The sequence below is a fragment of the Misgurnus anguillicaudatus genome, chromosome 12, assembly GCF_027580225.2.
Source record: "Misgurnus anguillicaudatus chromosome 12, ASM2758022v2, whole genome shotgun sequence".
Taxonomy (NCBI): domain Eukaryota; kingdom Metazoa; phylum Chordata; class Actinopteri; order Cypriniformes; family Cobitidae; genus Misgurnus; species Misgurnus anguillicaudatus.
The window spans coordinates 5,334,454-5,360,682 of NC_073348.2; the positions used below are offsets into that span (position 1 = coordinate 5,334,454).

At 38.6% G+C, this 26,229-nt stretch overlaps 2 long non-coding RNA genes across 2 annotated transcripts; one reads left to right on the forward strand and one right to left on the reverse strand.

Moving 5' to 3' along the window:
• Positions 1-22,346: 22,346 nt before the first annotated feature.
• Positions 22,347-24,485, forward strand: LOC129428218 (uncharacterized). The gene is made up of 4 exons (XR_012372366.1): positions 22,347-22,923; positions 23,464-23,775; positions 23,864-23,964; positions 24,076-24,485. It is a non-coding gene; the product is annotated as an uncharacterized lncRNA (long non-coding RNA).
• LOC141368952 (uncharacterized) lies at positions 23,957-25,466 on the reverse strand. Its single transcript, XR_012372365.1, has 3 exons — positions 25,039-25,466; positions 24,581-24,717; positions 23,957-24,261 (listed from the first exon to the last, which is right to left on the reverse strand). It is a non-coding gene; the product is annotated as an uncharacterized lncRNA (long non-coding RNA).
• Positions 25,467-26,229: the final 763 nt, after the last annotated feature.

The following is a 26,229-nucleotide window of genomic DNA, read 5'->3' on the forward strand; positions in this document are numbered from 1 at the left end:
CTTTATTAATCCCAGGGGGAAATTGCTTTAATGTTACAATTATAGAAAAGAAAGAAATTAAAGAATAAAGAAATAAAAACATACCTGCCCATCTATGATTTAAAAATTAATAGAAAAGAAAAAAAACTATAACTTTTCCCGTATAAAAAAAAAGGTAGTTTACTTCAATAGTGCATTGTCCCAGCACTTACAAAGTGGAGTTAAACAGCCTCATGACCACAGGTATAAAGGATCTGCTAAAACGCTCAGTAGAACACTTAGCAGTGATCAGTCACTGACTAAATGTACTTCTCTGTTCGGCCAGCAACCTATAGTGGGTGAAAGGGATTGCTCAGAATTGAATATAGTTTTGACAGTATTCTTTTCTCAGCCACAACAGAACAGAGTGAACAGAGTTCAGCTCCATACCAAGTACAGTCCAGCGCCTCTAATGAATTTGTCCAGTTTATTTCTGTCCGCCACTTTCATACCTCACCCAACAGACCCCCAGACACCACAGACTCATTAGTCTCGCGTAGCCAGTAGTCTGAAGGTCTGGTGTTTTTTGCTGCTTTTTCTGGACAAAGCCCGCCCACGAGCTGTTTGACCGACATGTCAAACAACCAATCACAGTTTGTTTCATCTAGCGTCACGTTTCGGACTCCCCACAATAACGAGCCGGCTGGCAACAAGTCAGTTATTGAAATAACCAGCCGCAACCAAATAGTATCTAAATAAACAACATTACTCACCATAGGACAACGTTGAGCACTTCATCAACAGCCACACCAATGAGACGATCCTGTTAAACGTCTGTTTGAAGCATATCTCTGTTTGAAGCATATCTCTCCACTTTTTAACACTCTGGGGTCGGCTGCGGCGCGGGCGCCGCCAACTCTTTATTTTTCAATCACTCCGTAAAGAGACTTAGATAACTCTGCTGATTTTGGACATACAGATATGATTTATACATCATTTAAAACGTTAAAGTGTCTAGTTTTTTTTTCTGTCCACTCCCAATAAAAACAGAATGTTGTGCTTTTCGCAAAACTAAGAAAATAAACATGATGCGCGTTTTTTTCTCTCTCCCTCAGTGAAGCCATTTCAGAAACGCGTCAGAAAATTAACTGTAACTTCACGAATACATTTCATATAAACAAAAGATAAATGTCTACATAATGCTTGGAATGTCAGCTTTTAAATGATGTAAGTGAGATCGAAAACATATATTGTCATTCGGTGTAAACTGTATGAGAAGTAGGAGAGGGACCGTCTTTCTAATGTTACCTGATTATCTGTAATGAGAAGAGATCGCCACGCCCCCGCGCCATTGAAGTGAATCAGCAGAGACATCCATATGCATAACTTGTGCCTCCTGCAGTCAATGGATACGCAATCCAGTCCACAACCCAGTCTCTCCATTCCCTGTTGTTTCATCCGATTGCACCAAAACATGACATCTAAATCCTTATTTACTTGCGTATGTGTGTCAGTATCTCCAAACGCGAGTGTTTTCATTGTTCTTCCGTCAAACATTTCACGCGAGGGGAACACACATAAACAAACACACGAGTCAGGAAACTCGACGCGGTTTTTGGTATTCTTCTAAAATACGCGATTGAAAACAGTACAATCCTTATTTACTTGCGTATGTGTGTCACTATCTCCAGACGCGAGTGTTTTCTTTGTCTTCCGTCAAACAGTTCACGCGATGGGAAACGCATGCACAAACACGCGAGTCAGGAAATCGACGCGGTTTTTGGTATTCTTATAAAATACGCGACTGTAAACAGTACAATCCTTATTTAGTTGCGTCTAAGCATATATCTCCGCACAGCACGTTTATTAAACACAGGATCACTCGCATGTGCACACATTGTTAATAGGCTTGTTCGACTTAATGCGGCGCCACAAGAACCGGCAGCCGAATGACGTCAGAGTTTCGCGAGAGCGATTTAAAAGCAAACTCTTCCATATGATTTCGCGGATCACTCTCGCGGTAGTTTGACGTCATCCGCTGTCGATCTTTGCAGCGCCGCATGGAGTCGAACAAGCATACTGCTTTAATGAGCAACACGTGAGGTAAACTCTGACGAAGTAAACAAACATTGAGAAAGGTTATCGTGCAAGTTTATCATGCTTGTCCCTTTTTTTGTTTCTACTATAATGAAATAATTATTACAAAAACACAACTAAGAGTCCAAACAACGTTAGGCAGTTGTTCTTTTGAGCTTTTTGCTGCACACAAACCCTGTGTTCACTTTGATTAGGCTACTATGGTTTTTAAAAGGTACATGTTAAAAGGTGTATAGCCTACATGTGAAATTAATGTAATATAGATATATATTGTGTGTGTGTATTTACATTTAAATTGAAAAGTAAACCATCATGGTTTTACTACAGAGAAAGTTACATTCCTGTTGAACATCCCCACAAGGCTCATGTGGCTCATTATGCATACCCTTTTGTCTCTCAGCTGTCAATCACTGATTATTCAGGAGCTTTCCCGCCTCTACGCATACAGCCTTTCCCAAGCAAAAGTGTCTTAGAAATTGTAAATCAGTATCTTGCTTTATGTGAACGAGTAGGCCGAATGATTTTCACATCATTTTGAAGAAAAAACTCTAGACTACTAGATCCTGTTTTGAAAAGTCTTGGGAAAACATGTTTAGAATTAGTTTTGTGGACTTATATCAGTGACTTAAATTTTTTGCTTTTTCAAAAACCACGCATAAACATTTTTCTCTCAAAAATACAAACATGTACATACATGTTGATTATATGATATTGTAGCCCAGTTTGTGCTGAACGCAGTGTTATGAGACTTTTGCCATTAATATGTTTTTAAGCAACTGAAAAAAGCACAAATGTCAGTGCATGTCAAAACTTCCCCAGGGCCCTAAAAACCCCTTAGACCCCAGAGGGTTAACACATACAAGCAATTCAGGAGAACCAAACTTTTAAACTCCACTAACTGCCTTAAAGAAAACTCTTGGACGTCTTTTAGAGAGTCGATGCCGCGAACTATGCATATTTTTGAGAATCCAATGTTTAGCTGATCATGATAACTGCTCATTATTATCCACGTGAACACGACTGATTCTCTTCCTCAATGGAACGTCAGAGCTTTGTTTTCCAGGGACTGAAACTAATCGCGACACTCGCGTCTCCTGGAAATCCGTTTTTTTCCAACCAATCAAAGACGACTTTAACATTCTCACAGGGTTTCCAGAAAAGAGTACGAAAAACATCAGACGTTCAGCCAACCGTTTGTGGGCGTGACGTCTGAGGCTGAGACTACAGACTCATAAAACATCCACAGCATGGTATAGCAGACTATACCATTTCAGATAAATCACTTCTACAAGATTGCAAGTAACAGGAACAGATTACTCCATAAAGTGTTACATAAGGGCAGTCACAGTAGAACAGGCATTATTTTGTGTAACAGCTTTCCCTATTTTCTTTGGATGCAGTGGATGGCACCCACCCCTGTGACAGATATATAAGACTTTTTTAATGTTAAACTTAGTACAGACAATAAAATATGTCAGCAGATACTACCTTATGTGTAGATTTATTTCTGCAATCAAGTCATCAGCATTGCAAAATGTCCTTGATTTTGATTTTCTGAAAGTGATGGATGGTCCAAATTATTATGCACATGCTATTTTTGTTTGTTTTTTTTAAATAAAGTCAGTAATTTTACAAATTGTATTTTAATCTCAATAGTTATATGACATTTTGCACGTTATTCTATTTAAATACATAATTTGACGTATTTAAAATCTCAAAAGATACTTTATTACTTAAAAAATATGCAAATTATGCTGTTCCAAGTTATTATGCAAAATGCACTTTATCAAAATTCAGTGTGTTAAAATAATCCACATAACAGATATGTGTCAAATGTGCTGCATAGACAGATAATAAAAAATCATTGTAAATCAAATAATGTATTTAAGACAGGTTACATAATAATATATGAGCATGTTTTTGACATGACTTTTACTGTCCCATTTATTAAACTTGTAAGTCTACAGTTTTTGTCTTTATTTCACTTGAAGATGCTAGTATTGCATCCCAGAGTTTATGTTTGAATATGAATTATAGTGCTGTCCACCTCACAGATCTTTCATATAATGATACTCCATAAAGAGGTCAGCGGATAGTATTTATACTGTACCTTAATTTTTTTCTTATTTCATGGCCATATTAAAATAGTCAGTGTTGCTTTTTGCAGCATGCTATAGTGTATTATCCTGCATGAAAGTAAATTAATTTCAGAAGACATGATTCATTTTTTTCCCATGCCCATCTTTAAGGTACTCTACATATCTTCCAGATGTCATTTTGGCCCCCTCAAGGGACCTACCATCTTACTTCCCAATATTCCAGTCCAAACCAGCCTTGTTTGAACATGGTGGCTATTTACCAACAATCCAGAATATACTATTCAGTGTTTTATAGCATGTCAATGAATACAACTGTTTGAAAACTTTATGAAGCTCACAGTAAATGTAGTATTTTTGGAAGCTTTAGTTTGGGGGTGGGGTTGAAATCCACTTGTATGCACTGAAGGATCCCATATTGAGGGCTTCTTGGTATTACAGAGACACCAGCATGTTTGCTTCTTAGCAGTGGCATTTTTTATTGTTGCCTTTTCCTAATATTTTCCTTAAAAAATTATTCATATGGTCAAATCCTGTACATAAATCTTATAACAATTCAATGATTTCTGTTTAGTTCCACCAAATATAAATTGTTATAGAAAATAAATGGCTTTATGAAAATGCACACTTTTTTGCATCAAATACTGTAGATACACATAGTAGTAGTTAAGTGTTTGCAGTTTCATGATGAATTTTTATGAGTTTTATCAATTTTTGCATCAGTGATTCTGTGATCAATCCCGTGGTCTGTTTAAGAATTCCGTGAACGTGCACTTATCCTAGCTAGCTACAACAGGCTTGACATAGCTGAACGTTCTCATCCTGGCTTAGCAATCGTGCAACAGACTTAGCCAGGACGGGCTGATTAAACTAGGTCAAGCTGGGCCTTTTCTGTTATCCTGGCTTTCTTAATTCTGCTTTTGTGCAATACCCCCCAGATGTTTTATATGCTTACATAAAGTACTGTATTCTTTGTGGACCTTTTTGATTATCTATCCAATATACACGATTGTTCATGTTTGCCATAGGCACCTAAATTTAAATATAAAAATGTGATTGTATGATTAATACATTTTTTTTGATGTTTCCATTAAGGTGATCCTAAAGCAACAAAGAGGAACCATGGAGAGGAAGAAGTGGTGTCCAGATGTTTAACCCCCAGGGGTCCAAAAACGCGGGGACGCGTTTTGACGTGTTTTCTCCTTATCATAGCAGAATCAACTTAAAATACTCCATCATTAACAATCAAACACTTACGTGTTTGACATCATTTGAAACTCTGAAGGGTCCTCTTAAATTAGTGTACATTCACAATAACAACAGATCTTTGTGTTTTTGTCAAATAAAGAAAATAAACAGGGTGCTCATTCAGACATTTCTGTCTCCGCCAGCTGTCTCTCAAATCACGTTACAAAAATTAGTTGAAACTCCGCGAATACTCGTCACACAAACATAATACACATATCCAAGGAAAGCCTGAAATGTCTACTTTCAAACAAGCTAATTATTATCAAAAACAAATATTTCCTGTTTATATAATCTGCATTGAAGTAAAGAGAGTACCGTTTTTCCTGGCTGAGCTCATTATCTATAATGCGGTCACGCCCACACGCTGTTGACATGGTAATGAAGAGACGAGCTGTTCAAACCAGCAGAGCAAAGCGTAATGTTTGATAAGATTTAAAGACTTTAGCGCATGTTTGGATTATAAACTTTATACACACACGTGAGGAATATCTTCATTTATGTCTGGACATTGAGGAAGAGAAGCGTTTATCTTTAACGTTACCTAAGAAGAAGAACAATGGAAGACGCAATGGAGGCGGATATATTCCTGAAGAAACTGTAAGTCATTTGTCTTCATTTATATTTGCTATCATGTAATATGTTATGGCTTGTGCAGTTCAGCCTACATAAGCAACCTCAACAGACTGCACGCCTCGGATTGAAAAACGTTCGCATTGTTTACAAACGAGTAACTTACGCGTGATCACGTAACGTTAATGGCGGATTTCATTGTTTGCTGTACAGTGTTAGACACAGTTATTCACTTTCGTATCCTTCATGGCAACTTTGTGTAATGCTGCACTGCTGTGTCTTTTAAGTGTGTGCTGTAAGATTCCATGTTTACATGCTTATTTCCAAACGAGTACGCGTGATCACGTAATGGCGGATTTCATTGTTACATGCTGTACAGTAGACACTTTCGTATCCTTCATGGCAACTTTGAGTAATGCTGCACTGGGGGGGTCTGCTGTAATATGATATTGTTTACATGCAACGCATTCCATACATTGCGTTTTACACGCGACACCGTTTTATTATGAGCTCCGCGTTGTTTACACGGAGACTCGCCTTTTTTTTAAATTATAAATTTACCTTGGCCAGTCTAGCTAGGTGTGTGAAAGACACAAATCACGTGGCCAAATGGTGGCGCAGCGGTAGTGCGTTAGGCCGCCATGTGGTAGACCCGGGTTCGAAACCCGCCTAGGCCAAGTTTTTTTTATACAGTATATTGAGTTTAGGCAACCACCGTTACAAGTGCTATCATTTACCCATCAGTTATGTATGTAAGGGTATTTCTGTGGACAATTTATGCTAACAGCTGTTCATAACTCTCTTACAGGTCTGCATCCCTCTCATCAGTAAACTATGAAGTGGAAAAACATATTCACACTCTTTGGACATAAAGTTGTATGGTAACATGAGCCACATTAAGTTTACAGCTCTGTTGTTTATCAGTTTCTTATACAAGTTAAGTTTTTGAATAGGGTCCTACTGACCTTCATTTCTATTTTGATTATATTGTTAACTTCTTAATAAACCTCAAACAAACATGTTCATTTGTCCTCACATTCTTTACTGTAGTTCCCTCCTCCCTCATTATGCAGCTCATTATGCAGCTCATTATGCGAGCCTTTGTTTGCTAGCTGTCAATCAATCCTTCTCGCATACGGCCCCTCTAAACAAAAAGTGTCTTACAATTTCTAAATCAATATACTTGTTTATGTGAATGAGTAGGCAGGATGATTTTCACATCATTTTAAAGAAAAAACTCTAGACTACTAGATTCTGTTTAGGAAAGTCTTGTTAAAACATGTTTAGTATGAGTTTTGTGGACTTATATCAGTGACTTAAAATTTTAGCTTTTTAAAAAAACACGCATAAACCTTTTCCTCTCAAAAATACAAACATGTACATACATGTAGCTCATATAATATTTTAGCCCAGTTTGTGCTGAACACAGTGGTATGAGACACTTGCCATTATTATGTTTTAAAGCAACTGAAAAAAGACCAAATGTAAGAGCATGTCAGAACCTCTGACAGTGTCCCAAAATGGTCGGACCCCAGAGGGTTAAAAGGCGGTGTTCGGGACAGGAAACAAAGGCAACCAAGAGAAACCTCTAAGGTTTAAAGGCGCTGCTTGCAGAGACAAGTGTAGGAAACAAAGACAGAGAATGTTTTATGATTAAATGTTTTTGTTATAATAATAATAATAATAATAAGTTTAATTTATATAGCGCCTTTCCATAGCTCAAGGACGCTTCACAATAACAGCCAACAGTAAATACATACAGCAGCAGACAATGGACAATTGCCCAGTCCAAGCGATCACAGTTGCGTTTCGCATTGCAAAAGAAATAAACAAAAAAACCAAAAAAAAAACAAAAATAACATAAAACAGAAGCAAAAACAAACAGGGTCAAATCAGGACAACATGGAAATCGGTTGGTAAGTCAAGAATCTGAGCAACAGGATAATCGAGTGTAAGGAACCTGATTATGAAAGACATGTCATGACAGATAGTATTTGTTAAACAAATGGGTTTTGAGTTTAGACTTAAATTCATGCAGTGTTGTTGCAGCCCTCAGAGACAAGGGAAGAGGGCTATAACTGAGAAAGACCTACCACCCATAGATGAAAGGCGAAATCTTGGTTCACAGAGGAGTTTACAGTCAGAAGATCGGAGGGTTCGAGGGGGAGTATACCGGGAAAGTAAGTCAGAGAGATAGGAAGGAGCAAGACCATTGAGTGACTTAAAGGTAAGCAGGAGAATTTTGTAGGAAATACGAGAAGACAAAGGTAGCCAGTGGAGGTCGGACAGAATTGCAGTGATATGAGCGGATCGTTTAGTGTAAGTTAGCAATCTTGCGGCAGAGTTTTGAATATATTGCAGACGTGAGATAGAGTGTGCTGTTAGTCCAGAAAAAAGAGCATTACAGTAGTCAAGACGAGATGTGATAAACGCATGTACCAAAGCTTCAGCGTCATTTGGGCTAACATAAGGGCGGAGCTTGGCAATGCGGCGGAGTTGAAAAAATGCAGCTTTACAGAGTTGACTAATGTAGGGGTCGAGAGTCAGTGCAGAGTCAAGGGTGATGCCCAAGTTTTTAACAGTAGCAGCTGGAAAAATGGATGTAGCTTCAAGGTCAATAGTGGGAGTCTTGGTTATGTTTTTTGTTCGAGATGGTGGACCAGTAATTAAGATTTCTGTCTTGGTCAGATTCAAACTGAGAAAGTTGCAGTTCAGCCAGGTCTTTAATTCATTAATACATGAGGATAGCGATGTAGTCTGGTGAATAGAGTCCGGTCTAAAAGCGGTGTATATTTGAATATCGTCGGCATAACAGTGATAGTGAAAACCATGACGACGAATAATTTGTCCGATAGGCAGAATGTAAATAATAAACAGTAATGGGCCAAGAACTGATCCTTGTGGAACACCTTGCTCTAATGTGACAGTGGGAGATTTATAGTTGTGCATACTGATATAAAATTTTCTGTCTGCCAGATAGGAAGAAAACCAAGAGAGCGCAGCTTCTGAGATACCAATCTCTGAGAGGCGCTTCAACAAACGTTTATGACAGACAGTGTCAAAAGCCGAACTAAGGTCTAGTAATAAAAGTATGGAGAGGTTACCCGAGTCAGCAGAGAGTAAGAGGTCATTAATAACCCTTACTAGTGCAGTTTAAGTGCTGTGATTTTGGCGGAAACCAGACTGAAATAAATCGAAGCTATCACTGTGAGACAGAAATGACTGCAACTGAGTGGCAACAACCTTTTCTAAAATCTTTGAGACATAGGGTAAGTTGGAAATGGGCCGATAATTAATTAAGTCAGTTGGGTCCAGATTTGTCTTTTTAAGGGTAGGGGTAACTGCAGCCGTTTTTAGTGAAACAGGAACAGAAGCAGAGACAAGGGACATATTCACTAGATGTGAGATAGGAGCAGAAATGACAGAGGTGCAGTGCTTCAGAAGGGTAGTTGGTGCGGGATCCAGACGGCATGAAGAAGAGTTTGATTTCTGAATTATTTCACTAATTAAGATGGGGTTTGTCATTGTAAAGTTATTAAGTGTATGTATAGACTGAGCATGCTCACAAGTAGAGGTGGTCGGTTCATCACAGAAACTCCCACGTAAAGCATCCAACTTTTCCTGAAAGTGGTGCAAAAAAGAGCAGCACAGGTCATCCGATTCTTGTTGGCAGGCATGATGCGCAGGTGCCTGGACTAGTTTGTTTACAATATTAAAAAGTGCTTTAGGTCTGTTGTTTGCATTATTAATCATTTTAGAAATATAGGAAGAGTGAGCCGTGTTCAAGGCGGTTTTATATTGCTCAATATGGTCTGAAAATGCTTGAAAGTGAACAGTTATGTACATGCACATTATTATTTACAATATATTTCTAAGATACATAAATAAATCCAGGCTACTGTCTTAGCATCTAATGACATCTAAAGTTTGAATTTACTGATTTAACATTGAGTTCAGTCTTTGGCATGACCTTACTCAGTCAGTATTGAAGATGTCAAGATTATATTTTCAGAGAATGTTTTCTGTATTGTGTAGGATGATTTTATGTAGAAAACAGTAAGTCACAAAGAAATACTTTGCTGGGTTTTCACAGGCCATTTCCCATTTGTACAACATATGTGAATTAGCCTGACGTTGCCATACTCAATTCTAGTCAGAATTTGAGTCTGATACCGCTCCATTGAGCTATAATTATGAGGCGTGTCTCAACCAAAAAATGCCTCTGCACTCAATTGGGTAGACCTACGACCAATCAGAGCAACGGAGTGTGTGACGTATGTTGAAATTACGTCTTTGCAGCCTGACCGAACTGCTAGTTATTTCGCTACAATGACACTAACATTGTGATTATACTGAGTTAGCGAATGTACATCAACACCTATTATGTTTACAACATTTCGTTTATATCACAACATGAAGTATTTACTAAGTCATAGAGTAAGACTATCTCTTACCATTTGTACATTAGGTGAACTTCATCCACGACGATACCCATTACGTTGGCTTGAAAATATTGGAGCCTAGAATGTCCCTCCACTTATTCAGCAACCACGATTCCGGGCTTCCGAAAAGAAGCTGGCAACGACCGCTAATTATATCCATCTCGTCGTGCACGCTGAGTTGCATCGCCGTGATAACGTTAGCCATTTCAGTTGCGACCAACTTTTGCCGAAGGGCAAAGGACGGCAAAAACATCAACAAATGCCCTGCTCACGTTTCTCTGAGTCTGTTCTAAAAGATATCGACAGAGCATTGATTTTAAAAGAGGAACAATGTCAGAATCCACACATCTGAACTCTACAGCGGCAGCCATTCAACACACGCGCTCTTTTGTGACGTGGTTCATTACGTTACTGTTGATTATCTGTCAATCATCGTATAAAGCCCGCCCTGACAATTTGATTGGTTCGACCAGCATTTGTCCTAGCATAGTAGCTCCTCAACGCAGAAACCCCAGACCCATCTTCCCGTTTACAAAATTTTGTGGGCGGGGCTAAGATCGGCTGGCACCCAGGCTATATGTGAATTATCTTGAGACTAAAACTTCTGAAATCCAAACTGTTATATTTTAGCATTTCAAATGCAGCCACCCTTTGCCTAGAATTTGAAATATATACCCTTGGGTTTTTTCAGTCATTTTTTGAGATCTTAGCCCGAGATATTTTCAAAGAAATTTCCATGTATTATGGGCTTGAAATACTTGTTTATTTGATCATTTTGTCCAAGTAATTTGAAAAAAAAAGTTTTAAATTAAATTTTAGTTCTCAATTGAAATAAATGCATATGTTGAGACTATATTTTTGTCCACAAACGTAATTGAATCATATACCTTAAGAGTATATTATTTTGAAGGGTATGTAAGACAATTTCCTGAATAAAGATAGCACCTCCCCAAAAGACACTGCATGGGGGCAAAGTGAGTGCCCGGGAAAGCAACGTTCCACGATTCACAGTGGACTTCCCACTGAGACACATTTGAGTTTCAAAGACACACCTTTAGGGTGTCATACATTTGCAAGCGCCTGAAAAGACCGAACGCGCTATAACACTACGCTATGCGTTTGGATTCCGTCGTTGGGCCAAACGGATAGATGGGGTCATATTTTTGACCCTTGCAGGTATAATGAAATATTTTAGTTAAGTTTTTAAAAATGTTTACACAGTAGTATAGCAGTGTATAATAGTTACAGAATATGTCATTTATATTTATGTGTGACACATCTAAATATTCTGTTACTGATTTATCCAAGTTGTTTATGTGTTATATTTGTCAAAAGAATAAATTTGCAACGGTTATTGACAGTGGTGTACTTGTTTTTAGTTATTATTACACAGAAGCACATTATTCTGAATAAGTGTAAATGAGTAAAGGTTTAAATTAATAAATAAATGCCCGGTAAAAGCCCGTGCAGAGTGGCTGAAATTGCATCGTTTAAACATCGGCCCGAGGGCATTTGCGACGAAATGCCGACATCTAGACGACAAACCCTCCCTGAGCGACATCTAGCCGATGGAACTTTGAAAGTCGGCACAACGTCGGCCAGATGTATGTGTGCTGTCTGGATATTAAATAAATGTATGCATTACTATGCCTGTCTCACAATTCCAACCTTACCACCACACATGATGTATTTATCTATCTCACACACAACCCTTTCATTAACACACACACAAACACACACACACACACACACTTTAGGCTGTCTATTTATCCTTCAAACCTCATTATTATCATTCTATTCAGTCAACCCTTTGGATCACAGTGAGTCTGGAACATAGTACATTTTAGAAAAGGATAAAAAATATAACTGCATATTTCTTTGAGAGAAATTCTAAGCGTGTGTGTGTGTTTGCATAAGGTAACACAATATGTGTTTTGTCAAATTTCAGATTGAGGAGCCTGAAATTAAGAAAGAGTAGATTTAAGTTATTGGAGTAACAGAAGACGAGTGAAACTACACACTTCTGACAGAGGACGAAAAAACATATGAAGTCCCAGCTAGTTTTTATTCAGGAAATTTATTATGTTCTGTGTGGGGACATGTGGAGTCATATAGTATGTGTGGCTTCCACGTGTTCCCAGTGTTTTGTGGCTGTCATGGTCTTGCCTGACCTTGGTTATGTTTCAGGTCGAATGTTAGAGGGCAAGGTTATGGCAGCATTGTGTTTACGTGGGGACACGTGTTTTTTCACATCATGTATGTGTGACACGTGTTCCCAGTGTCTTGTCACTTTCACCCTACTCCCTTATGTACTCGTGTCTTACGTGATTAATTATGTTCACCTGTTCCCCATTGATGTGGTGTCTTTATAATGCCCTCGCGTTCTCTGTGTTGTGCGCGTTCGTTGTCTAAATTCAGTATTCATGTCATCCGTGTTTGCTGATATCTGTTCCCGTGTTTGTGTTCCATCACAGTCTTTAGTTATCCTTGGTTTTACCCCTACGTGGGTGTTTCTATTATTTTGTAAATAAATTCATAGTTATATTTTTGTATCCTTGCGTTTGGGTTCTTTCCTTTAGTTTTGTGTATACGTGTCGTGACATAACGAACGCGCCAAACCTGAACCCAGTGAGGATGTTTTCCGGTAGCCGCCTGGTAATACGGGGAAGAGGTTCCCGTCCCGCATACGAGTCGGGTTACGAGATTTATGACCCACTCGTATGCGGACCTGAAGCCAGCGCCAGGCGGAGACCAACCGGACCTGCTGGACCCCGCCAGACTCAGTCAAGCATGAGGGGCATTATGACCGGGGCTATCAGGATGGGGAGGTCGACTCCCGTCTCCCCGGCGCTAGAGACTACTCCCGCGACCAGTCGCTGCCCAGATCTCCCTGTATCCGGACGGAGGACGAAGAGGGCATCGGAACCGGCGCAGCCGGGGACACGTCACCCGCCGACGCAGCCGGGGACTCGTCACCCGACGACGCAGCCGGGGACACGTCACCTGCCGGCATTTCAGCCGTGGAACTTTGGGAATCATTTTCATCACTTTGGACATTTTGTTCCCCCTATTATTGCCCCACCACCCCTTCATCATGTATTGTTTTTGTTGAACCATCCCAACCCTTTTGTTACTTATGTTTGTTTGCCTTTGATGTTTATTGTTGTGTTGTCATGGGTGTCTTCTGTTGTTCAGTCTCTCGTTCCTCGTGTTTAATGTTTTTGTTTTTTGGACGTCTGGTATCCGTCTTTAAAGATGGGGGTACTGTCATGGGCTTCCCAGACCTTTTGTACTAGACTCAGGTCTGAGTGTATCTGGCAAGGCCATGACAGTATTATGTTCTGTGTGGGGACATGTGGAGTCATATAGTATGTGTGGCTTCCACGTGTTCCCAGTGTTTTGTGGCTGTCATGGTCTTGCCTGACCTTGGTTATGTTTCAGGTCGGATGTTAGAGGGCAAGGTTATGGCAGCATTGTGTTTACGTGGGGACACGTGTTTTTTCACATCATGTATTTGTGACTCGTGTTCCCAGTGTCTTGTCACTTTCACCCTACTCCCTTATGTACTCGTGTCTTACGTGATTAATTATGTTCACCTGTTCCCCATTGATGTGGTGTCTTTATAATGCCCTTGCATTCACTGTGTTGTGCGCGTTCGTTGTCTAAATTCAGTATTCATGTCATCCGTGTTTGCTGATATCTGTTCCCGTGTTTGTGTTCCATCACAGTCTTTAGTTATCCTTGGTTTTACCCCCACGTGGGTGTTTCTGTTATTTTGTAAGTAAATTCATAGTTATATTTTTGTATCCTTGCGTTTGGGTTCTTTCCTTTAGTTTTGTGTATACGTGTCGTGACATAACGAACGCGCCAAACCTGAACCCAGTGAGGATGTTTTCCGGTAGCCGCCTGGTAATACGGGGAAGAGGTTCCCGTCCCGCATACGAGTCGGGTTACGAGATTTATGACCCACTCGTATGCGGACCTGAAGCCAGCGCCAGGCGGAGACCAACCGGACCTGCTGGACCCCGCCAGACTCAGTCAAGCATGAGGGGCATTATGACCGGGGCTATCAGGATGGGGAGGTCGACTCCCGTCTCCCCGGCGCTAGAGACTACTCCCGCGACCAGTCGCTGCCCAGATCTCCCTGTATCCGGACGGAGGACGAAGAGGGCATCGGAACCGGCGCAGCCGGGGACACGTCACCCGCCGACGCAGCCGGGGACACGTCACCTGCCGGCATTTCAGCCGTGGAACTTTGGGAGTCATTTTCATCACTTTGGACATTTTGTTCCCCCTATTATTGCCCCACCACCCCTTCATCATGTATTGTTTTTGTTGAACCATCCCAACCCTTTTGTTACTTATGTTTGTTTGCCTTTGATGTTTATTGTTGTGTTGTCATGGGTGTCTTCTGTTGTTCAGTCTCTCGTTCCTCGTGTTTAATGTTTTTGTTTTATGGACGTCTGGTATCCGTCTTTAAAGATGGGGGTACTGTCATGGGCTTGCCAGACCTTTTGTACTAGACTCAGGTCTGAGTGTATCTGGCAAGACCATGACAGTATTATGTTCTGTGTGGGGACATGTGGAGTCATATAGTATGTGTGGCTTCCACGTGTTCCCAGTGTTTTGTGGCTGTCATGGTCTTGCCTGACCTTGGTTATGTTTCAGGTCGGATGTTAGAGGGCAAGGTTATGGCAGCATTGTGTTTACGTGGGGAAACGTGTTTTTTCACATCATGTATGTGTGACACGTGTTCCCAGTGTCTTGTCACTTTCACCCTACTCCCTTATGTACTCGTGTCTTACGTGATTAATTATGTTCACCTGTTCCCCATTGATGTGGTGTCTTTATAATGCCCTTGCATTCACTGTGTTGTGCGCGTTCGTTGTCTAAATTCAGTATTCATGTCATCCGTGTTTGCTGATATCTGTTCCCGTGTTTGTGTTCCATCACAGTCTTTAGTTATCCTTGGTTTTACCCCTACGTGGGTGTTTCTGTTATTTTGTAAATAAATTCATAGTTGTATTTTTGTATCCTTGCGTTTGGGTTCTTTCCTTTAGTTTTGTGTATACGTGTCGTGACATTTTGCTGATCTAATTAAGCAACTGCCAATAACACTCTCCATTACTACTAATAAATTATTACTAATAAAAATAATCGTGTAATGGAGATTACAGCACTAGAAAATAACAATGAATAGAATATGATACTAATCACTTACTGTATATAGTATTTAAGATAATAATTAGTTAATATATAATACGTAGTAATCAGTTAAATAGTATAAGTATTAATCTGTATATTTTAAGTATGTATCTTTAAAATAGTATATTATAGGTAATAAGTTAGTATATTAGGTAAGAATCTGTTAAATAGTAGGATAATCTGTTAGTGTATTATAGGTAAGAATCTGTTAACAGTAGGTTTTAATCAGTTAGTGTATTATAAATATTAATCTTAAAAAATATTATATTATAGGTAATCTGTTAGTATATTATAAGCTTTAATCTTTAAACTAGTATATTATTGGTAAAAATGTGTTACGTATCATATTATAGGTAATTTATTATTCAGAAATAAATGTATTTATAAACAATATTCCTTAATGAATCTGTGTCTGCATTTACACCTCACCACCACACAACAATGTGTTCCTTTGGGAAGAGCATTGCGTTAACAGCAGAGTTTGTGAACAAAAATGCTTTCAGGGGCGTCATGCACCATTTTTAAGGGAGCACGATGCACACAGCTCATTGTGCATACAGTCAGGGAGATTAAAAAGAAATATTATAGAGCTTTCACAGTCTTTTCCATGACACGTGGCACTCTCTCTTACATTTCTAACAATCTGAGCCCCATGACTTCGTGTAAAAACCACCAAAATAAATGTTTGAGTAACTTTCATATTGAATGATTAATACTTAAAGGCGGAGTCCACGATGTTTGAAAGCCAATGTTGATATTTGAAATCACCTAAACAAACACGCCCCTACCCCAATAGAATCTAGACCTTCTGTTGATAGACCCGCCCCACACATACGCAACCCGGCAAGGATGTCGGTTAGTAGACACGCTCCTTACTGCTGATTGGCTATAAGTGTGTTTTGGTAGTCGGCCCGTCTCTTTTTCCAAAGCGTTTTTCAAACATCGTGGACTCCGCCTTTAATATCAATTAATTAAATTAGAATTATGACATATTGGCATCATATTTTCATCTGAAATGGCATTTTTTTATTTACGTTCTGTTTAATGACTTATATAATTGTGCGTTAATAAACAACTGCATTATGCTATAAAACTATGTAATTTTAAATCCATGAAGTATATAAAAAATTAAAATGACTAAGATTGACGTGATTTGATTTTAGTTCGATAATGTAGATATAAAGTTATTAGAGGAACGCATTTTGCACTTTTACCTCATGTGATTCCGTGCCCCCGTGAACTCTGGCGCTGTTACAAAATTAATCTAAAAATCTTCTAATAACGTCGAGACTGTTACATTTTAAACCATGCATTTTCTACACAGCGGAGGTTAACTGCACATTAACTTACTGTGGTTTGGAAATCTTGTGAGCGATTATTTGCTCCCTTAAAGGCACACCATGGAACTTTTTGGCCACTATGGGGTGCTAGACATGTATTTTTCACGTCTAGCTCCCAGCCCACAAGCGCCGCAGCACTGTCGCAAAGGAAAAGACGACAACTCTTTAGGTCACAAAGTGTGCTTTCCAGCATGTCATGTCTCATGTCATAAAACCCATGCAAATATATTATATTTTTATCACGTTTACAAGCCAGTTTCTATATATATTAAAAAATGCCCTAATGGGGAATCGAACCCGGATCACCTGTGTCGTAAATCTTTGACGTGATCACGGCGCCACAATGTCACATGAAATAAGTCTTTCTCTAAACTCTCCAAGTAGCCTCCAGTAAAATTCACATAAAAATATTGTTTTATCTTGTTCTGTGTTGTGTTACTTTTGACCCACCTGTGTGTTACTTTCGTCCCAGCTGACAGGGCCAAAAGTAACAACTACTGTAAATTGTTTCTGAGTGTGTGTAACTGGGAATTCAGCAGCTCTCTCCCCCCATTCTCGCCATATCTCTTCCCTCCCTCTCTCCTGTTTCTCTTTCTTTCTCAAGCCAACATACTTTAACCTCATCTAGTTATTAGTGGTGCTTGCATTTATGCAAGGCATCACTATTATTATTGCTCATACTTATTATTTTTATATCTGGACAAAATTTCGTCGGGTTACTCGTCCCGTACGGTTTGCCGTAGTCCCATCATAGAGGGCTCAAATCGACCAGATTATTGAGGAGAGGTGTGATTTGACTTTTATAAGGGATCGGGTGCAGGATTTTTGAAAGGGGGGCGAAAAACCACCCGAAAAATCCCATTGACTGAACATTGGGCCGAAATTTGACAGGTCATACCTCCCCTCAAGGATTTTGTAAAAACTTGTGGGTTACAACATTTGAAGAGGGTGGTAGGCTCTGTAAGAACATACATCACATTGGGGGGTAAGCTGTACCCCTGGGGTGTAAGAGGCACACGAAATTTCCCATTGACTTATAATGGGGCAGGAAACAATAAACAAAGCCTTATATCTCCGCATCAGAACATCGTAGAGACACGGGGGTTGGACCGCTTGACTTGTGACTCGGAGTGTAATAACTAGCCACATAACTGGCCACTCCCAAGCCACGCCCCTAGCAACCACATTTGAGCACCCTAGCAACAAAATAAACAAAGCCTTATATCTCCGCATTAGAACATTGTAGAGACACAGGGGTTGGACCATTTGACTCGTAGTGTAATCACTAGTGGATGATACTTTTCACCCTAGCAACCAAATAGAGTACCCTAGCAACAGAATAAACAAAGCCTTATATCTCCGCATCAGAACATCGTAGAGACACAGGGGTTGGACCGTTTGACTTGTGACTCGGAGTGTAATAACTAGCCACATAATTAGCCACTCCCAAGCCACGCCCCTAGCAACCACATTTGAGCACCCTTGCAGCAGAATAAACAAAGCCTTATATCTCCGCATTAGAACATTGTAGAGACACAGGGGTTGGACCGTTTGACTCGTGACTTGTAGTGTAATCACTAGTGGATGACAATTTTCACCCTAGCAACCAAATAGAGTACCCTAGCAACAGAATAAACAAAGCCTTATATCTCCGCATTAGAACATAGTAGAGACACAGTGGTTGGACAGTTTGACTCGTAGTGTAATCACTAGTGGATGACAAGTTTCACCCTAGCAACCAAATAGAGTACCCTAGCAACAGAATAAACAAAGCCTTATATCTCTGCATCGAACATCGTAGAGACACGGGGGTTGGACCGTTTGGGTGTTGCTGAGTTGCTGTTCAAACAAAGTGCTGAAAATACTCCTCTGCAAAATGTATAACGTTTTAAACGGAAGAAAGATCAAACAACCATGCATTGGGAAAATTAATAATTGCTTTATTTATAGTATATTTTATATAGAGTTGTAAAACCATATTTTGGCGAATAGTTTTTTTACTTTAATTGTTTCAGTTTGCCTGCCCATTTAGTCTTAATAATTAACGGTAAACGAACTTGGCTTGCTGTTCTCGAAGGCAGCTCGAATTTTGGTCGGGCCCGAGCCCCAAGTTCAAGTAACAGAACAGAAGAAAAATGCAGGAGGAGAGATGCCAGAAGAATTGCGGCTGGGCACGGAGGCACGGAAACGCCCGTTTATCATGCTTTTAATGATGATTGACACAAGACAGTTTAGGTTTCATTTAAGTGTAGCCATTAAAATATTATTACTGCAGTAAAAGAGTTTATTTTGATCATGGTGCCACGATCTCTGGATAATAAGTTGTTTTACAGAAGAATAAAAAATTACTTTTCAATCATTTGCGATGTCACACAGTTGAACGTCTTCGCGTATTTACATGATTTGCGACGTACATTTGCAAATGATTCGTAAAGTCATACCTCTGCAATTCTTTGATCAATTGTGTTTTAGCTCAAACTCTGACAGCAATGTGATCGCTGCGGCGTTGGGAGAGAGAGAGAGAGAGACCGCGAAAGAAAGTGCGGCTCTGTACAAAAGTGGAAATTACTTATGTTATTTCAAGTATGCTCTAAAAGTACAAAATACCTGATTAAGCTATTACGTAGCTATTATACAATTTTTGTTCTGGACGTTCTTCCGACATGGTGGCAACTTGTCCACGACCCATACAGTGTTTCCGCTATATACATTCAACCGTGGCGGCCCGCCACTCCTAAAACATCCCCGCCACGCCTGCGGTTGTGGATAGAAGGTATAGCAAACGAAATCTCGTTGGATGAGCACTGTTTTATCCTAATCCTTCAACCAAACCCAACTCTAAACACAAAATTTCACACGATTGTAGGATGTATTTGTATCTAATTTAGCCAGAACTGCTGTTTTCATCCTAATAATCCTACCTCCAAATCTAATCCTTAACTTTTCGGCATTTGCTGTATACCTTCTAGACAAAACCCACAGCGGCAGCTCGCAAAAAGCTACCGAAATGTCCGCTCTGCCAGACTGGCTGTCTAGAAATAAATTCCTTTCTGGTTTTCGCGTTTTTCACTTATTTATAAATAAATCTCCTAAAATATCATAATTTCCTCCATGGGTTTAGTTTCATGCACACATAGATTTAAATCAACAGAGGATGAGTAAGCTACGTCTCTGTTTTGAGAATTAATAATAAAATAAATAAGCTTATACGAAATATGTTGCACTTAAATAATTATTAAATTATTAAATTGACAAAACGAATAAAAAAGTTTCTGTTCTTTTTTTGTGACGCGCTCTAAAACCAGCAGAAAACACGTCATGTTTTTAATGATTATAAATAAGCACAAGGTTTTCTCCTTATTGTGAGTTTACACAAATAAAAATACATCATTTGAAGTTTCGAATGTTGTTTTACTTTTATCTTTATGACTATAAATTTAGGGTAATTTAAGCTGCAAGGTCATCACGCATATGATGTTCACCGGCGCATATCTACACCAACACAGCGCTGGGCTGCGAGAAAAGACATTATTCAACTTTTGATTTAACATATTACGAGTTTTTTGGACATTCATTTGGAATCACTGTACTCATATTATCAACTTATAGCCTATATTCTGAATAAGTAATGGCCTGATAAGCGTGGCGCGCTGCTGACCGCTCAGCTGTCAGTCAATCTTCTGTGCTTTAGATCGACACTCACAAAGTTTCACTTTAAATTATAAGATATTCCAAAAACAAAAGGCTAAATACTGAATACTACGACTGCAAGACATTAATAGTCGAATCTGTTTGTAAGGAAACTTACATTATTCCCGTGGAAGAGAAGAACGTTGGTAATATAAACTTGAGGCAGACGGTGAGACTTTATCTGTTTTCAGACGAAACAGCAGGGTCGGGGTACCTGCGGGTGAATATTTGATCTAACGGGTGTAATAATAGACTATTCGCGTGTCATTTGTGTTGTAGATGCAGGTCGGGACTCAATAGACAAGAGTAAAATGCGGGTCTAACATCCCCAACATCCAAGACCAAAATTCGACTCGTTTTTAAATGGCCCCGTGCTTATTTGTGTTTAACATCTGTCTGAAGACCGTTAAAGGTTTATATTTAACTGCGCGATTTGCGTTGTGACCGGGTCGGGGTCACAGTCTTTATGTCAAATGGTATGGGTGTAAAATAAAATTGCTGCTGATGTCGGATAACGTTAACTGGTCGGTTGTTCTGTCAATCACAGCGGTGCGGATTATCAAACAGGACTGCATGACTTTGCAACAGCTCTGTAACGCTAAACACGAGGACGAACTTGCAATGCACACTACATTAAAACTACAATGAAATATCCGAACTATACGTACGTAGCTACGTAACGTTTTTTTAAGAAAATACAGTTTAGATCAAAACATAGAAAAGCAATATGCTATAAATATAAGGAAAAGTAAATGACAGCATGAAAATTATAAAAAAATACATGTTAGTTTACTGTAGCCTATATTCTACATAAAAAAAAAATGTACATTTATAATCATCATGGGCGCCCCTGCCACCACAGCTGAAAAAAATCCTAGAGGAAACACTGCCATACCTGGGTCGCGACCCGGTGGTTGGGGACCTCTGCCCTGGAGGAATGAAATACCCTTAAAGCGTAACTAAACCACTGGTCAGAGCCTGACTCCGCCCACTGGCAATATTTGAAAAATGCAAGAAAAGTGGGCAGATCCCAACGGAGATAGAAGGGACGAACAAAGCTCGAACCAAGTGTTTGATGAGATCGTAACAAGGGCGTGGTGAGCTTGAACCTGCTTACGTCACGAGTCATTTTTTGGACCCAACATCCTATAGGAAGATTCCACTGCAGTAGCCACCGTTCAACCTGAAGAGGGCAGCACTTAGACGTGTTTACACCATATATTGTAGTATTGAAACACTTTCATTCAAATGTCAAAAAAGTTACTAAAATCAATGAAGAGCACTAATAAAGCATCATTCTTACAGATCATTAATTAAAATAAGTTGGTTTAGGGTTAAGTTACTCTTTAAGTTTACTTTTGTTTATTTTTAAATTAAATGCCATTGTATTATAGTGTAAGTGATTAAATCAATCTGCAATAATTATTATAAAAAATAAAAAAAAAACACAAAAATCACAATGAACATGGGCTCATTATAGCGACAGTTTATTCAGCCAGCTGATTGGCTGTATGCTAAAACTTTGCTGCAGAGGTTGCCGACTGGTTGCCAAGAGACTTTATTCTCCTCCTGAGGTGAGTAGTCACGGTTCCCAGGTGAAAAAAAGTTGTATTGAATGTATTAAAAATATACTTAACATTTAAGTAATATGCTTTTAATACATTTGTATTCCCAACGTGCTTATTTAAAGTGTATTAAAAATATGTTAAAGAGCACCTATTATGAGATACACGTTTTTAAACATCCTTTTGTGTGTAAGTGTGTATTAGTACATGCTAACGATATTCAAAAAGTACATACCTCAAAGAAAACGATGACGCGAGTTATCGTCTCTAACGTTCGAGGACTACAAAAAACACTCGGATTGTAGGCAACAGTTTACTTCCTGGGATTGGTGACGTAGATAAGACCAACATTATCATAGTTCAGCCCTCTCTGCTTGGCTTGGGTACGCCCTCAAAGACGGGGGTGGAGAGCGCTGAGTCAGAAGAGAGCTAAAATGGCGGAGGTTGGGAGTCCCTGCTTTGACCCTGTTTGCAAACTCTTGTTTCATTGTTTAAGCGATTAAATCTCTCGAGTAGACGCTGTCTCTTTAGATGCAAGGGCAAAATATCACTTTATGGACTAACACAGAGGACATCATGTTTAATACGGTTCCGGAAAAATCCAGTCAGAAGTTGTTCACGGAGTTTTCACAATAACTGCTTCTCATGAACCGAAGCTGCGCGACGTCTCCTCCTGAAAGTTGGATTACCGTGCACCTCTGGATCACAGGCTGTAAGTATTCATGTTTATTATTTGCCTTTACTGTAAGTTACGTTACCGGTAACCGGAGCTTAACATTATGTGCTTGTAGAGCTCAGATATATATCTATGTGTAGAGCTAAGCTTGCAAGCTAATTGTTTTGTGTTGTAATAATGTATTTCATAAACAACGTACCATATTTACACACGTGTATGTTGAATTATGCAGACTATCGTTTTTATCGATGTTTATTTAGACGTGTTTACAAACTTGCTAAGCTGTTCCAGCTAAACTGTTACCGTTAAAGTTTGTTCTCATGATAAAACTCAAGAAACTCAAAGTACAGATGATTTGTTTAACGTTATATGTATTTTACTGTTGTTTTTACTTGAAGCTTTCTTAGATTTTGAAACGAAGTAAACACGTAATGTGTGTTGCTAATGTTGGGCCATGTAACATGTAATACATTAACGTTTTAATGAATAGTCTAACGATTTATAATCGTTGTACTCTATTGTTATAATATGTCTTTTTGACTGAATACATGTTTGTTTTATTTGTGTATATCCTAGATTCGCAGCTGGACACATCCTGCTACACTGTATGCAAACATGCAACATCATTACACACAGTACAAGGCATATGAGGAGCAAAGGTGTGTAACACATGATGTATTTAGCTAGTGAAACCACTACCAGTCTTAAATGTATAACTGATGATGACAAAGTTTTTTTTTTCTCTGCATAATCATATGAACCCAGGCAGTAGCATCGTTTCACATTGTTTCAATCACCATCATCAGTGGATGCCTTTGCCGTCCATAGCCTGAGATTTCAATTTGCAGCACAAAAATTGAGTTTTCCATTTATTGGAATGCTGTGCAGGTATTTAAGTATTTTAGTAACTGTGTTAAATAAAGTAAAGTAGTATTTACTTTTAGAATAAATGAATTGCATATTTATATTTTTACAGGTTGTACCTTGCAGCCATCCATTACAATGTCACCAAGCCATAACAAAAGCAGGAGAGGGAAAGTACAAGGCTATGTTCCCAAAACACACAAGTGACATACTGTAAGCAGTAATGTTTTATTTCAAATACATTCATAATTAAAAACTTAATGTATGAAGCAGGGAAATAAATTATCAAAACAAAAAGATTTATTGACTGCAATATTTGTACAGCTATGTGGATGATGTGATCAGGCTTGTGTTTGCTGAGGTATTTGAAGATAAGCTGAAGGAAACCCCGATTCCAATGGACCTGGCATCACAGTTTGAGAGACCTTCAAAGGAGGACGTGATTGCATGCCATCTTCAGTGCAGGGGTCGTCGGAAGCCAACATTCCGATCAGGAAGCTCCAAGCATATCTGGAGAACAACACACGACAGGATGATAACCCTAAAGTGTCGTCTTAGATAGCACCAGCTGACAAAGCTTTGATATGCCATTTATCTGAATAGATAGCTGTAAGAAGTGAATTGAACAATTTTTTGAAAGAAGAGCACAATATGGTTACTAAAGTATGTTTATTTGTATATTGTTTAACAGTTAAATATATATTTGTAATAAATAAACTTTTGACTGACTACTATATTTTCTTTAAAGTTACATCTTTTATTCTTTTGGGTACTTTGTTACTATAATAATACTTTAGTGTTATTGGTTTAAAAATGTAATAAAACTTACTCTAGTCCTGCGCCTCAAAGGCTTATAGTCGGTACAATAAATGTTCTGTGTGTAGGGATTTAGACAATTTGTGCAAAACCTGGATGATGAATCACGCAGGTAAGAGGCCCTGGAACCTGTTGCATTCTCCTTAAAACCTAATAAGTAAAAACATAGCACAGTAAAATAGTATGTAAGCAGTATTTTATAATGAAGTTTACTATAGTAAAATAATGTAGAAATTACCAAGTGAAATCGTTTTATAATCATTTCAACAAATACTTTCTATGTGCTACATTTGGTGTTTCCATATAGTTTGCACAGTAATAGAGTATGTAAACAGTCTTTTATAATACATTTTACTATAGTAAAATAATGTAGAAATTACCAAGTGAAATCGTTTTATAATCATTTCAACAAATACTTTCTATGTGCTACATTTGGTGTTTCCATATAGTTATGTAGTACGTTATAATTACCTTTTGGATGTCTTTGCAACACATTTTCGTCTTCGTTTAGCATTCTGGCAGAGCTAAGGACACCTAAAAAGTTAAATCCAATCGCATTCATTCACGGAGATCGTTTATATCGTAACGGCCTTCTGAACTCTCTGGATCGAGCTCGAAGTGGTAAGGCAGTACACTACAGACACCATAGAGAAATATAACGCTTGTTTACGTTGCCTCTGAGGCTGTGACACTCAGTCAGAACCGGTGTCAACCCACGCGTAGTCAGGGGCGTAACCTTTCAAACACACGACGAACCCAGCTGACCAATAACAGTTGAGTAGTCATCTGACCAATCCGATTACACTAGACATTTTGGGAGGCGGAGACAGGAACTAAACCGAGCGTTTTTCAGACAGTGGGAAATCGGTGAGGTATGTAAGCAATTTATAAGATTCACAGTGCATTAGTTCAAGTTTTAATAACATGTATGTACTATGGGATACTGCATTTACGTGCTAACGTGCCAATTTATTAGCATAATTGGTGCTCTTTAAATAGCTTTTAAATGTATTTCAAAAAAGTGTACTAGAAATACGTTGGTAATAAATATATGCTTAATTACACTTTTTAAAAGTATGCTAAACTCAAGCATACTTTTAATGTATTTATAAAAACTGCACTAGAGGTACACTAGTAATAAATATATCTTTAATTACACTTTTTATAAGTATGCTAAACTCAAGCATACGTTATATGTATTTCTAAAAAGTGCACTAGAGGTACGCTGGTAATAATTATATCTTTAATTACACTTTTTATCAGTATGCTAAACTCATGCATAATTTTTATGTATTTCTAAAAAGTGCACTAGAGGTACACTGGTAATAAATATATCTTTAATTACACTTTAAAAAAGTAGGCTAAACTCAAGCATACATTTAACATATTTCTAAAAAGAGCACTAGAGGTACGCTGGGAAAAAATATATCTTAAATTACACATTTAAAAAAAATATATGTTAAACACAAGCATACTTTTACAGAAGTTTTAGAGGTTTTACAGAAGTTTTAGTGTTGAGAAAAAAAAATATATTTTTAAAAAACATGTACATTAATTTTAATAGGCTAACATTGCAATTTCAACATCATATCATTGAACGTGCATTATATAATAATTTTACAAAGTTAATCCACATACATTTGTTAGTGTTTATATTCAAAC